Source organism: Balaenoptera borealis, assembly GCF_965194805.1.
Source record: "Balaenoptera borealis genome assembly, chromosome: 8".
In the NCBI taxonomy this organism is placed as follows: domain Eukaryota; kingdom Metazoa; phylum Chordata; class Mammalia; order Artiodactyla; family Balaenopteridae; genus Balaenoptera; species Balaenoptera borealis.
In genome coordinates this window covers 42,686,207-42,698,265 of record NC_138865.1, presented here as the reverse complement: position 1 = coordinate 42,698,265, position 12,059 = coordinate 42,686,207, and the positions used below count along the sequence as shown (strand labels likewise).

The window sequence follows — 12,059 nt, the reverse complement described above, 5'->3', positions numbered from 1 at the left end:
ATCTTAAAGCTCTTGTGGCCCACTACCAATAGACTTGGATGTCCCTGCTGTCTTTAAATGCTTAAAAATTAGATAGCTGATGATTGCACAACAATTTGAATGTACTTAATGCCACTGAACTGCACACTTTAAAAAGGTTAAAATGGTAAATATTATTCTGGATGTATTTTACCACAATAAGGAAAAAAGTTATTTTTTAAATAGCATAGTGTAGTGATAAAACTATAGGCTACTGAGTCAGTCAGAGAAGAGCATAAGTTCTGGCTGGGCCACTTATTGGTTCTGTGACCTCAAGCAAGTTGATAAACCTCTCTGAATCCCAGTTTCTTCCTCTGCAAAATCAAGTAATAATACCTACCCATCAAATGAGGTAAGTAGTTGGAGGTAAGGAGTAGAAATGATGCATAGAAAGCATTCCATGGGTGACATGGCGGCTGAGGACAGATCAGACTCAGCATAAGGACCAATGGGTGGAAGACCCACTGGCATTCAGGGTAAGGAAGATTTGTAAACTTAGAGTTGTCCGACAATGCAAGAGGCACCTCCACAGAAAGTCTGTAGCTCTGCAAAACTATAGCCCTGAAAACAACAGCAATGGAGAAATGATAACCCAAGAAGCAGAGGTTCAAAAACAAAGGTTTATTCTACAAGATTAAGACTCCTAATCCACTTCATAGGATGAAGGGTCACCTATTAACAGCAGACAACCATTGTGCAGCTCAGGTTTCCCAACAGGGGTCATTCCTCAAGGCCGCCAGCCCCATGTTTCTGCTTACCTTACTTGCTTCACTTCCCTATGGATCACCTTGGAGAAAGTGAATGTCTTCTTCTTGATCCTCCTATGGCCACAGTCCTACCATCACTGTATTAAGAAATGCCACTTAGACTCTTATTTGTGTGAGGTCAGAACTGTGTTCCCTCCTCATCCATGGGTAAAGCTGAGCAGTGTCCTCCCAAGACAAGCTGGTTTGATGCGCACATCAATTTGCTCAAGAATGTAGAAGACACATTGTTTGATGGGGGGGGGGGGCGGTTTAGGAATTCGGAGCAGTACCAACTATATTAACATGCTGTAGTCCTTCTTGCTGAAAACCTTGCCTCTGGGTCCCCGTTGTTAGTTTCGAGCCTCTGAGAGGAGTAAGAGATGAGGAGGCAGAGGCGGGGATTACCACTTTAGTACAAAATTTCATAACATTTCCTAGATTGTTTTCCCAGCTTCCCCAGGCACTGCCTTCTCAGAGCTTGCACAGAATTGTATAAACCTCTCTTAATGCCTTATTTTGGTATATGGGTCTTATATCCAGGTCTCCAGATACTGCGAGAATAGGAACTATCATGTCTTTTTTCTTGTTTGTAGTCCTTGTACCTTCCAGAAGTCAAGTACAGAGTAAGATATCAGTGTAAGTTTGTTGAATAAGTTAGATAGAGAGGGCTGAATGGCTAAAGAAAGTCCAAGAAAGAAAGGCAGGGAAAGAGAAGAGAACTACACAGGGCACTGACTCCTTGCTTTACACACTTCCTCTTGGGTAATGGTTAAGCCTAATAAGAACCCAGCCAGGGTAGGCACTATTATGATTTTCTTTGAACAGAACAGAAGTAAAGTAACTTGCCCAGAGATGTCCATTAGCAACTGAGAAGTCAAGATTCAATCCATATCTGCCTGTTCCAATGCCTATGCTGTTTTCCCTAAGAAAATGAAACTTAGGGACTTCCCTGGTGGTCCAGTGGCTGGGACTCTGCGCTCCCAATGCAGGAGGCCCAGGTTCAATCCCTGGTCAGGGAATTAGATCTTGCACGCTGCAACTAAAAGAGCCTGCGTGTCGCAATGAAGATCCCACGTGAGGTAACTAAGACGTGGCATAGCTAAATAAATAAATTAAATAAATAAAATTTTTTAATTAAAAAAAAAGAAACAAAATATGACTTAGCCTAGTCCCTTTCCCTGGTTCTGTGGCTCTGCTCTATCTCCACTCTGCACGACTCCCTCCCTAACCTTAAAGCTTCTCCAACAACCCAGAGACCCACTAGTTTTACTACAATTCCAAGTCCTAAGGATCTATGCCAAAGCATTTCTGTGTTTCTCAAGTAGGAAATATTTAAAAGAATAGATTAATATATATTAGGTGATACTTTCATTCTCAAAAGAGTGATGGATACATTTGCTGTGAAAACATGGTAGGGAGTAAATTTTGTTTTATTAAAACAAAACAGCTCTAATGAACATGAACCTAGCATGCGCACGTGAAAATCGGGATAAAGGCAGAATTTGAATTGGAATCACCAAATAAATAGATTATATCCTCCTACCAGTTACTCCAAATATATTTAAATGATTCCACTTTGCAGTGTGCAAAGCATTTTAATACTTATTAATCTAATTGGATATTCTTAGAAGGATCAAATGCATAAGATATTTTCATCTTTTAATGCAGACAAATCTTTCAATATTTTCTTTTCAAGTTTATCCATTGCTTTTTGAGTTTATCCAAAGCTTGTAAACTCCTTTCTAAAAATTTATTTCGCTTTCACTTTTTACAATGGATTATTTAAACCATCTAGAATTAAGTTAGGAAATAGAGTGAGGTGAGGATAAAATTTGATTTTACCCACACAACTAATCTATTGTTCCAGCACAACTGATTGAATAATCTTTCCTTCTGCTTGAGGAAGGAATTTTCCTCTACCCTTCTAAATTCTTTTGGCTGGTCTAAGAATTAAATTGACATGAGGCAGATTAACAGGAGAAAATCAAACAAAAGTTTAATAACATGTATAGATGGAAGAGACCCAGGAGAACTGAGTAACTCACCAAAATGGCCAAAACCCTCACCTTAAATACCATCTTCAGCGGGTGGTAGTTTGGGACTTCAAAGAGAAGGAAGGCAGTTTACACAGTGATGGAAAAGCAAATCTTTGGTAAATGAATGTTTGCTGGGAAATGCAGAGACAATGGAACACAGAAAGGAATATTAACAAACAGACTTTGCTAAGTTCTTCCCTGTCCACACACCTAGTTCATACCATAGCTACCTATGGCGGATAGCTCCTTTCCTGAAACAGGTCCTCTATCTACATTCTTTCAGGCAATGAGGGGGAAAGTTAAAGGTTCTTTCTGAGTCTTTTGGGCCTTGATTGTTTTCAGCTTAAAATAATCCGCATGGCAAAGAAATATTTTGGGGTGGCTAATTTTGCTCCCCTACACTTTCTTCACTGATATTTGAGTTCTGTCATGCATTTATTTCATATATATCCTTTCATCCATTTCAAACTTATCTATTCTACTCCAAATCTATTTGCCCAGGTCTTTTTTCAGCAACACTCTTTTGATTACTTTAATTTTCTATTATTTTCTAATATCTAAGGGTGAAAATACTCTCCCTTGGTATTATTTTTTTTAAGTCCCTGAACATTCTCATTTATCAATTTTTTTCAAATGAAATTGAGAATCGTTTTGTTAGCATGGCCCCGAGGCTTCTGAGGCAGGGAGCAGGTAATGGGGAAACAACAAGTTATCTTCTCCCCTCTTCCCTTCTCATTCTCAGGCAAGCAGCCCAGTTTTTATATGTAATGAAGCAAAGGTAGTCCACGAATGGTTTTTGTCAACCCAACTTCACTGTTCCTACAATTTTTGGAAATCATATTTTCAGAAGCTACTTTCATGTCAAGCAGGATTTAGCAAAACCTGTTCTAGCTAAACGTATACTAGACCTGTTAGAATGGATTGGATGTTATGATAAGGGCTGGGCTTTCTGAGAAATAGCACTACTTAATCACAATGCCTGTGATGCTTGAATCAGACAATCTCAAAATTACTTAGAAATCTGAAGGGAAAAGTTTGTCAGAAGTAGCTTTTAGGGCTTCCCTGGTGGCGCAGTGGTTGAGAATCTGCCTGCCAATGCAGGGGACACGGGTTCAAGCCCTGGTCTGGGAAGATCCCACATGCCGCAGAGCGACTCGGCCCGTGAGCCACAATTGCTGAGCCTGCGCGTCTGGAGCCTGTGCTCCGCAACAAGAGAGGCCGCAATAGTGAGAGGCCCGCGCACCGTGATGAAGAGTGGCCCCCACTTGCCGCAACTAGAGAAAGCCCTTGCACAGAAACGAAGACCCAACACAGCCATAAATAAATAAATAAATAAATAAAATTTTTTTTAAAAAGATTCAACTTTAAAAAAAAAAAAAAAAAGAAGTACCTTTTAGGTGAATGGTTTCAATATAAAAACTTGACTGCCTTGTGTTGGGGTAAGAGAATATTTTTAGTTGAATAGACTTCCTCCCCAGTACTTGACAGAATATTGACCATATACAATTGTCTCTATAGCAGATTCAAATCATACTAAAAACTGTCAATTTGACTTTTGAGTATTTATCTTTTTCTTTGTTTTTTAGGTATTTTCTTGAAGCTGGGTAAAGATACAACAGATGCCATAAAACCATTATAATTGTTATTTTAATGGGAAGTTGGAAGGAAGCATACCAGGTACTCTACTGAGTAATCTACCACCATGTGACCCAGAAATCCAGACATTTATTAAGTTAAATTTGTACTACTTTTAATCAGCACTGAGAAAAGCCTGGCTTAATAGTAATGTGCTTAGAATCCAAAAGACTTGGGTTCTAATCCTGACTCCACTTTACTCTATTTGAAAGCCCTGGGAAAGTTTATTCAACAGTTCTGTGCCTCGGTTTCCTTGCAGATAATGTTGAGAAAATAAAACTGACCTTGTAGGATTCAAGAATTAAGGATAGGGGCTTCCCTGGTGGCGCAGTGGTTGGGGGTCTGCCTGCCGATGCAGGGGACACGGGTTCGAGCCCTGGTCTGGGAGGATCCCGCATGCCGCGGAGCGGCTGGGCCCGTGAGCCACGGTTGCTGGGCCTGCGCGTCTGGAGCCTGTGCTCCGCGGCGGGAGAGGCCGCGATGGTGAGAGGCCCGCGCGCCAGGATGGGGAGTGGCCCCCGCTTGCCACGGCTAGAGATGGCCCTCGCAGAGAAACGGGGACCCAACACAGCCATAAATAAAATAAATGATAATTAAAAAAAAAAAAAAAAAGATCATGCTACCTATCATGTTAAAAATAAAAAAAAGAATTAAGGATAATACATATAAAACAGCTTGCATAATAGTTGGCACAAAGTAGATCCCTAACAAATACTAGTTATTAATACCACCAATAATATGAATAGTCTGCATTTCCTTATTATTTCTAGTCTAAGGGCTCACCCAGAAAAAGTAAGAGGACATCAACTATGCTGAGCGGAGAGAAAAGATAATAGACAATTCTCCAAGGCTACAGTTTCTGCCTAGGAAACCAGGGTCTTGCCTCTGGCTTGAATAGTGTCCCAGGGAGCCCACTGGCGGCAGCTCACGCTTAGAACAATAATGGTATCGTGCCCCTGCCCCACACTGAACACACACTTGTTGATTCATAGACAAAAACAGATGAGGACTACTTGGCAATAAGTAAGGAGTAAGATCACAGTTAGAAAGTTATAAATACCTTTCATAAGCCTCCTGTGACTGGGCTGCAAAATTAGAGAGCTCCAATATGCTACTAACTAGTTATCAAAAAGTATAAAGTTGCACTGCAAAATACCAATAAGTCTCTCTTCATTACCTCCTGACAGGTGGAGCCCAGTTAGGAACTTTCAGGGAGCTGGATTTGGAGCCCAGCCACCTCTTGGACTGGGAGCTCTGCTGATCACAGCTAAGCTACAGTTGGTTAATCGCAGAAAGAGATTGAATGCTCCCACACCAGGGATGCTGCCAGGCTATGGCAGGAGGGGGGCAGCTTGTCATCTACTAATGACTCAACCTGGATGACCTGCAGCTCCTGTTGGGCTCAATACCTTGTTTGTAGGAAGCATCCTCAGAAAGATTCATCTGCATTCAAGCCCAGCATGGAGGTAAAGGCAGGAGGCCTCAGAGCATGCAGGAAGCCTCGTTACCAGCCCAGGGTTGAACCTACACACAAACGCAGGAGTAGAGAACATCATGAGAACAAGCCATGGGCCTTTTCATGTGTCCTGAGCTTTGGCGTCAGTTCCCTGAAGCCCTTGAAAGTTGTGCTGCTTTCACTCAATAACCATGTATGGAGCACTAACTAGGTGCCAGCACTGACAGGATTGCTTTGTTCAAGTCAATGAATGTCTGATGAGCACCTACCATGTGCAGGGCTTTACCTGAGAGGAAGGACTTACGCCTGCAGGAGGTGGCCTTCTGGGCTTGTGTGTCACTCCTGCTCAGCCCAGAGCCCTGGTTCTCACAGCTTTCTCAATGCCCACAGTAGGAGCTTCTGGTTTACCAGACAGGGCCCTAGACCAGGAACCAGAAGGTTTAAGTCTGGGCTCTGCCACTCACCCCCTATACAATTTAGGCAAGTCACTTAACCACCCCATCTCAGTTTTCTCATGTGCCAAGAGGCATCTGACTGGTTAAGATCCAACAAGATGAATCTAGGATAATTATTACTGAAATCTGGGGAAGAATGAAAAATGTATGTTAGTTCTATTTAGTTTAACTATTATAACAGACAAATGAAATTAGTTGATTAAGAAAGACATGGAGACTGCACAGCAAAGGAAACCATCGACAAAAATGAAGAGACAACCAACTGAACGAGAGAAAATATTTGCAAGTCATGTATCTGATAGGGGTTAATATTCAAAATATATAAACAACTCATAAAACTCAATATCAAAAAAATCTGATTAAAAAATGGCAGAAGATCTGAATAGACATTTTTCCAAAGAAGACATACAGATGGCCAACAAGTGCACGAAAATACACTCAACTTCACTAGCCGTTGGTGAAATGCAAATCAAAACCACAATGAGGTATCACCTCACACCTGTTAGCACAACTATTATCAAAAACCCAAGAAATAACAAGGTTGGTGAGGATGTAGAGAAAAGGGAATCCTTGTGTACTGCCAATATATTTAAAAATGATACTTTTAGAAAAATATTACCTACCAAAATTGACTTAGGAAGAAATTTTTGTAACCTAAATAAACCAATAACCATTTTTTTAATGGAGAGACTGAAACACAGAATCATTCCCTGGAAAATGCGGCCATAGATCGGTTTATTTTCAAGGCTCCTGCACCTATTTTTTGGTGTCCACTTCGTTCCGTGCCCAGTCCCAACCAGAATAGTTCCCACCACCACCCACTCCAGAATCACTGATTTTTAGCAGTGGAGGGGCCCTCAGCCCATCTCATCCAGTCTCCTGCTCCCACATTTTGTTTGAATACATGCAAGAGTGAAGCTCATTGTTTGTCAGGGTGCACTCCACTCCTGCTCACTCTGATGAGTAGAAAACATGGAATGCAAAACCTCTCCCTGTATCTACTTAGTGGCCCTAGTTCAGCTCCCTGAAGCTGCCTGAATGCACCAAACCCTCTTCTCCAGGGCAGTTTTTGACACAGTCCCTTATTCTCCTTCATAAGAACTTCTATAAACTGCTTTGGGTTTTACAAAGCACCTTCCTTACAGGTCATTAGCAAAATGACATTCCAAAGTGGGAGGGGGATCCCACACCCTGACATTGCTTGGGCCCTATTAACAGAAACAAGTTCTTTATTCAGAAATTGACATTAGGCATAAAATATAGGCATGACCTTTTCAGCCAGACCCTAGGGAGGAGACACTAAAAATATATCCATGTCCTCAGGCACCATGGTCAGAGCCAACACTATGAATAACCCTCCATGTTCCCTGGAGATTCAGGCAGGCAACAAGAAGGGGCCTGCAGGCTAATTTGTATGTGGAGGCATGAGGAGAGTCATCAGCCAGGCTGGCCTTTGTCCTCTAAGAGATGAGGCACGGCCCAGAGTAATGGAGACCTTGTCCGCTCCTGAGCTGTGAGATGGTGCAAAGGAGGAGAATGGTGGGAAGGGGGGAATTTGACCATATAATAATAACCATAATTTCCCTCAATATTTGAGAATTATGAGCAAGGACTTGGACTCAAATTAACTTGTGATTAAACTCAAATAATGTTATAGTACTGTTGATTAAAATGAAATAGCTGGCTATAAGTCCAGGTCACTGGGAAGTAGAACGACTTAATCCCACGTAAGTATTAGCACTTCATAATAACAATAATAATTAACACTTATTGAGCCAGTCACTGTGCTTTATCTGTATTATCTCATTTAATCCTCACAACAACCCTATAAGGCGGTACTATTAGTATCTTCATTTTACAGCTGAGGAGACCGAAGCTGATAGCAAGTAAGGTCACACTTGCCTAAGGTCACACAACTAGTAAATAATTTGCTCTGGGCCCATGTGACTCAGATTCTGAGCTCTTAACCAAGAGACAAAAGCAGAGAAAGAACGAGGCCACCTTCCATAGCTAAGCAGTTATACAGCCATTCAGAGTAGACCAGGTCTCTAGATACCATTCACTCCTTCCTGAGAAGCAAGCAGGGCAGGCTTCTGACTGATGTGGACTCTGGGGGCCTCTGGGCTCAGACTCTACCATCTGTCATCTAGGCTTTACCTCAGCCGCCTACTGGCATCATACCTGGATCCCTAGGCTCCCCTGCCCCTGCTGCCACCTGCACCTGCTTGACGGAGCAAAGGAACCTGAACAGAGCCCAGCCTGTGCTGAGCCCCAGACCCTTAAAGCCAGCAGGTGTCCCCAGAAAAATATGACCCATCTGTTCTTCTTTGTCAGTCACCCTTCTCTGCAGGTGCTGAAGGACTTGTCACCTATGGTTTGTTGTTCACTACAGCACTAGAGAGGGAAAGCACCTTTGAGAACAAGGCCCCCAGGGTCACACACTGGCTGGTCATAGAGCTGAGTCTAGAACCTAGGTTCAAATAATTTGCCTACTTGCTGCCACTGTCTAAAACAATTAGAAAGTAAACAGAGATAGAGTTTCTTGGCAAAGAGATGCCATTTACATGGATATTTATAATAACTGTGATCCTCAGAATCCCAAAAGTTGGGCCAACTAAAAATCCTTTTCTTTTGCTTTTGTTGCATTGCATTTATCTGCATGATTAGATTTTGGATAGGCTGAGGCTCAAATTAATTTGAATTCCTGATTTTATATGAGGTGGCAGTGAGATTTGGTGCCCCAAGAATGGGCTGGGTGGCAGACAGAGCTTAGTTAGGGATTCTGATTTGTTGAACACAGTCTCTGGGTAATTGAGAAGAGACCATAGGCTAATTAGGCTCACTGTCTCTCAGAGTTGAGAGGGACTAACATTATTTGTCCATTCCTAATCATGATGATTCCCAAACACCATCAGTCACATGGTATTATCACAATTTTTGGAATATCTGTGAACCACTATTATCTACTTCATGTGTTTCTGTAAAAGAGCTTATTTATTTTATTTATTTGTCTAAAATCACAAGCTGATATTCTGGTTAATTTTTTTCTAATATGTATAAAAATAAATACACAACTGTTAAAGTGTTTTAAATTTCCCATCGATAATACATAAACCACTCCTGGCATATACTGCCTTATCAGATGCACAAATCCCTTCTACACACTGTAAATACCTAAAGAGTTAGTTCCCGGCTAAATGGTCAAACAGCTATGGAAGGACACCAAGCAGTACAGAAGAGACCAATGGTATATTCTGTAATTTTTGCTTTTTTTCAGAAAGAACATCATGAGAGAGAATAAGGCTTTAAGGTCAGAGGTGGTTAGAATTTTAACTCCACTACTTGTAAGCTCCTGACCAAGTGACAACTTCTCTGAGTCTCAGTTTCTTCATTCTACAAGGAGACAATGATACCCACGATACCCATCTGACAGGGTTATGCTATGGGTTAAAATGAATGCATAAAGCATCTAGCACAGCACCTGACACAAAGTAATCACCTAATGAATATATGTTCCCCTCCTTTTCCATAAGAGTAGCAAGTAAAATAACCTGGAACTTACTAATGACTTTCCTTGGTAAGAATTTGCCTGGCTTATTTCCTAGAGGCACGCCAATCACTCACTGTTTTGCAATGAATTGGGGGCACTGTTTTTCTTCAAACTTGGCTGCAAGCCTGATTATCTTTCCAAACCATAACTAGGGAACATGATCATTCTGAACATCAAGACAGAATTTCTGACTGAAACGGCAGAGCCATCACTGTTGGTTTTCTAAGTACAACAGGTTTCCGTGATCCCAAGGGGAAAACTGGTCTGCCTTCTGGGGGCACAGTGGAGGGCAGGGTGGGCTCTAATCTGGGAGGCACCAACCTTGAACCTGTTTGGATGCTTAAACCGACAGAATTTCGACAGAAAAGTATCAACCATCACCATTACTGTCAAAAGCACTGGGGCCTTTGAACTGAGGCTCCACAGCTCGCAGAAGTAGGAAAAGTAGAGCTAGAATGCACACAGTCCTAATGAGGTGGGCTGATAGTCAAAGCCTTGTTTGCATTCGGCATTAAGGAAATTTTCTGCTGAGCATAGTGACCTTGACATGTGATTTCCTGTGTTCTCTGGGTATATGCAGAGCATTATAAGAAGTAATGATTCCCAAAGAGCCCATCTAATCTGACAATTTTCATCAGCCTCCAAAGGGAGATTTTATCTTTTGTCCCTTTCTCCCATTTTTTAGTGTGTTACTATAAAAAGAGAGAGAGAGAGAGAACAAGATCTATAACCTTCAACAATGTCCTTGCAAAAGTTAGAAGTGTGATATAAGGGCTATCTTTCACTCATCTTTGACACCAGTCAGCATTTCTCAGCAGGTGCATTCAATATACACTGGCCCAACTCTTATCTTTCTCTAAATCTTGGTGGTATTCTCCAGAAGCCTCATGTGAGTTTGGCCTAAGAACCACAGGCACTAGAGTGTCAGGACCAAAGACAGAGATCCTCTAATCTCATGTAATTTTAAGTCCACATTTGGGAACATGGGGTATGAGGGGCTTGGGAATAAAATTCTGATTCTGGTCATTTACAAACCTTTTTCAATATGAGTGAAACTTACCATCTAACTTTCAACCCAAACATCTTTTGTATCTGATACTGAAACCACTAAAGAAAAAAAGAAAGAAAATAAAAACAAAGACTGAGACAGCAACAGTCAGCTCTACCAACCACCAGAGCCTCGCATCAAGCCTCTTAGATAACCTTAACCACCAGAGGGCAGACAACAGAAGCAAGAAAAACTACAATCCTGCAGCCTGTGGAACAAAAACCACATTCACAGAAAGACAGACAAGATGAAAAGGCAGAGGGCTATATACCAGATGAAGGAACAAGAAAAAACTCCAGAAAAACAACTAAATGAAGTAGAGATAGGCAATCTTCCAGAAAAAGAATTCAGAATAATGATAGTGAAGATGATCAAGGACCTCAGAATAAGAATGGAGGCAAAGATCGAGAAGATGCAAGAAATGATTAACAAAGACCTGGAAGAATTAAAGAACAAACAAACAGAGATGAACAATAAAATAACTGAAATGAAAACTACACTAGAAGGAATCAATAGCAGAATAACTGAGGCAGAAGAACGGATAAGTGACCTGGAAGACAGAATGGTGGAATTCACTGATGCGGAACAGACTAAAGAAAAAGGAATGAAAAGAAATGAAGACAGCCTAAGAGACCTCTGGGACAACATTAAACGCAACAACATTCGCATTATAGGGGTCCCAGAAGGTGAAGAGAGAGAGAAAGGACCAGAGAAAATATTTGAAGAGATTATAGTCGAAAACTTCCCTAACATGGGAAAGGAAATAGCCACCCAAATCCAGGAAGTGCAGAGAGTCCCAGGCAGGATAAACCCAAGGAGAAACACACCGAGACACATAGTAATCAAACTGGCAAAAATTAAAGACAAAGAAAAATTATTGAAAGCAGCAAGGGAAAAACGACAAATAACATACAAGGGAACTCCCATAAGGTTAACAGTTGATTTCTCAGCAGAAACTCTACAAGCCAGAAGGGAGTGGCATGATATACTTAAAGTGATGAAAGGGAAGAACCTACAACCAAGATTACTCTACCCGGCAAGGATCTCATTTAGATCTGATGGAGAAATCAAAAGCTTTACAGACAAGCAAAAGCTAAGAGAATTCAGCACCACCA

The 12,059-nt window shown here is 41.4% G+C and overlaps 1 protein-coding gene across 1 annotated transcript in view; it reads right to left on the bottom strand.

Annotated features, from left to right (window-relative positions):
• LOC309633545 (uncharacterized protein) overlaps window positions 1-12,059 on the bottom strand; it is a 226,224-nt gene that overhangs the window by 166,163 nt on the left and 48,002 nt on the right. The window lies entirely within an intron of this gene.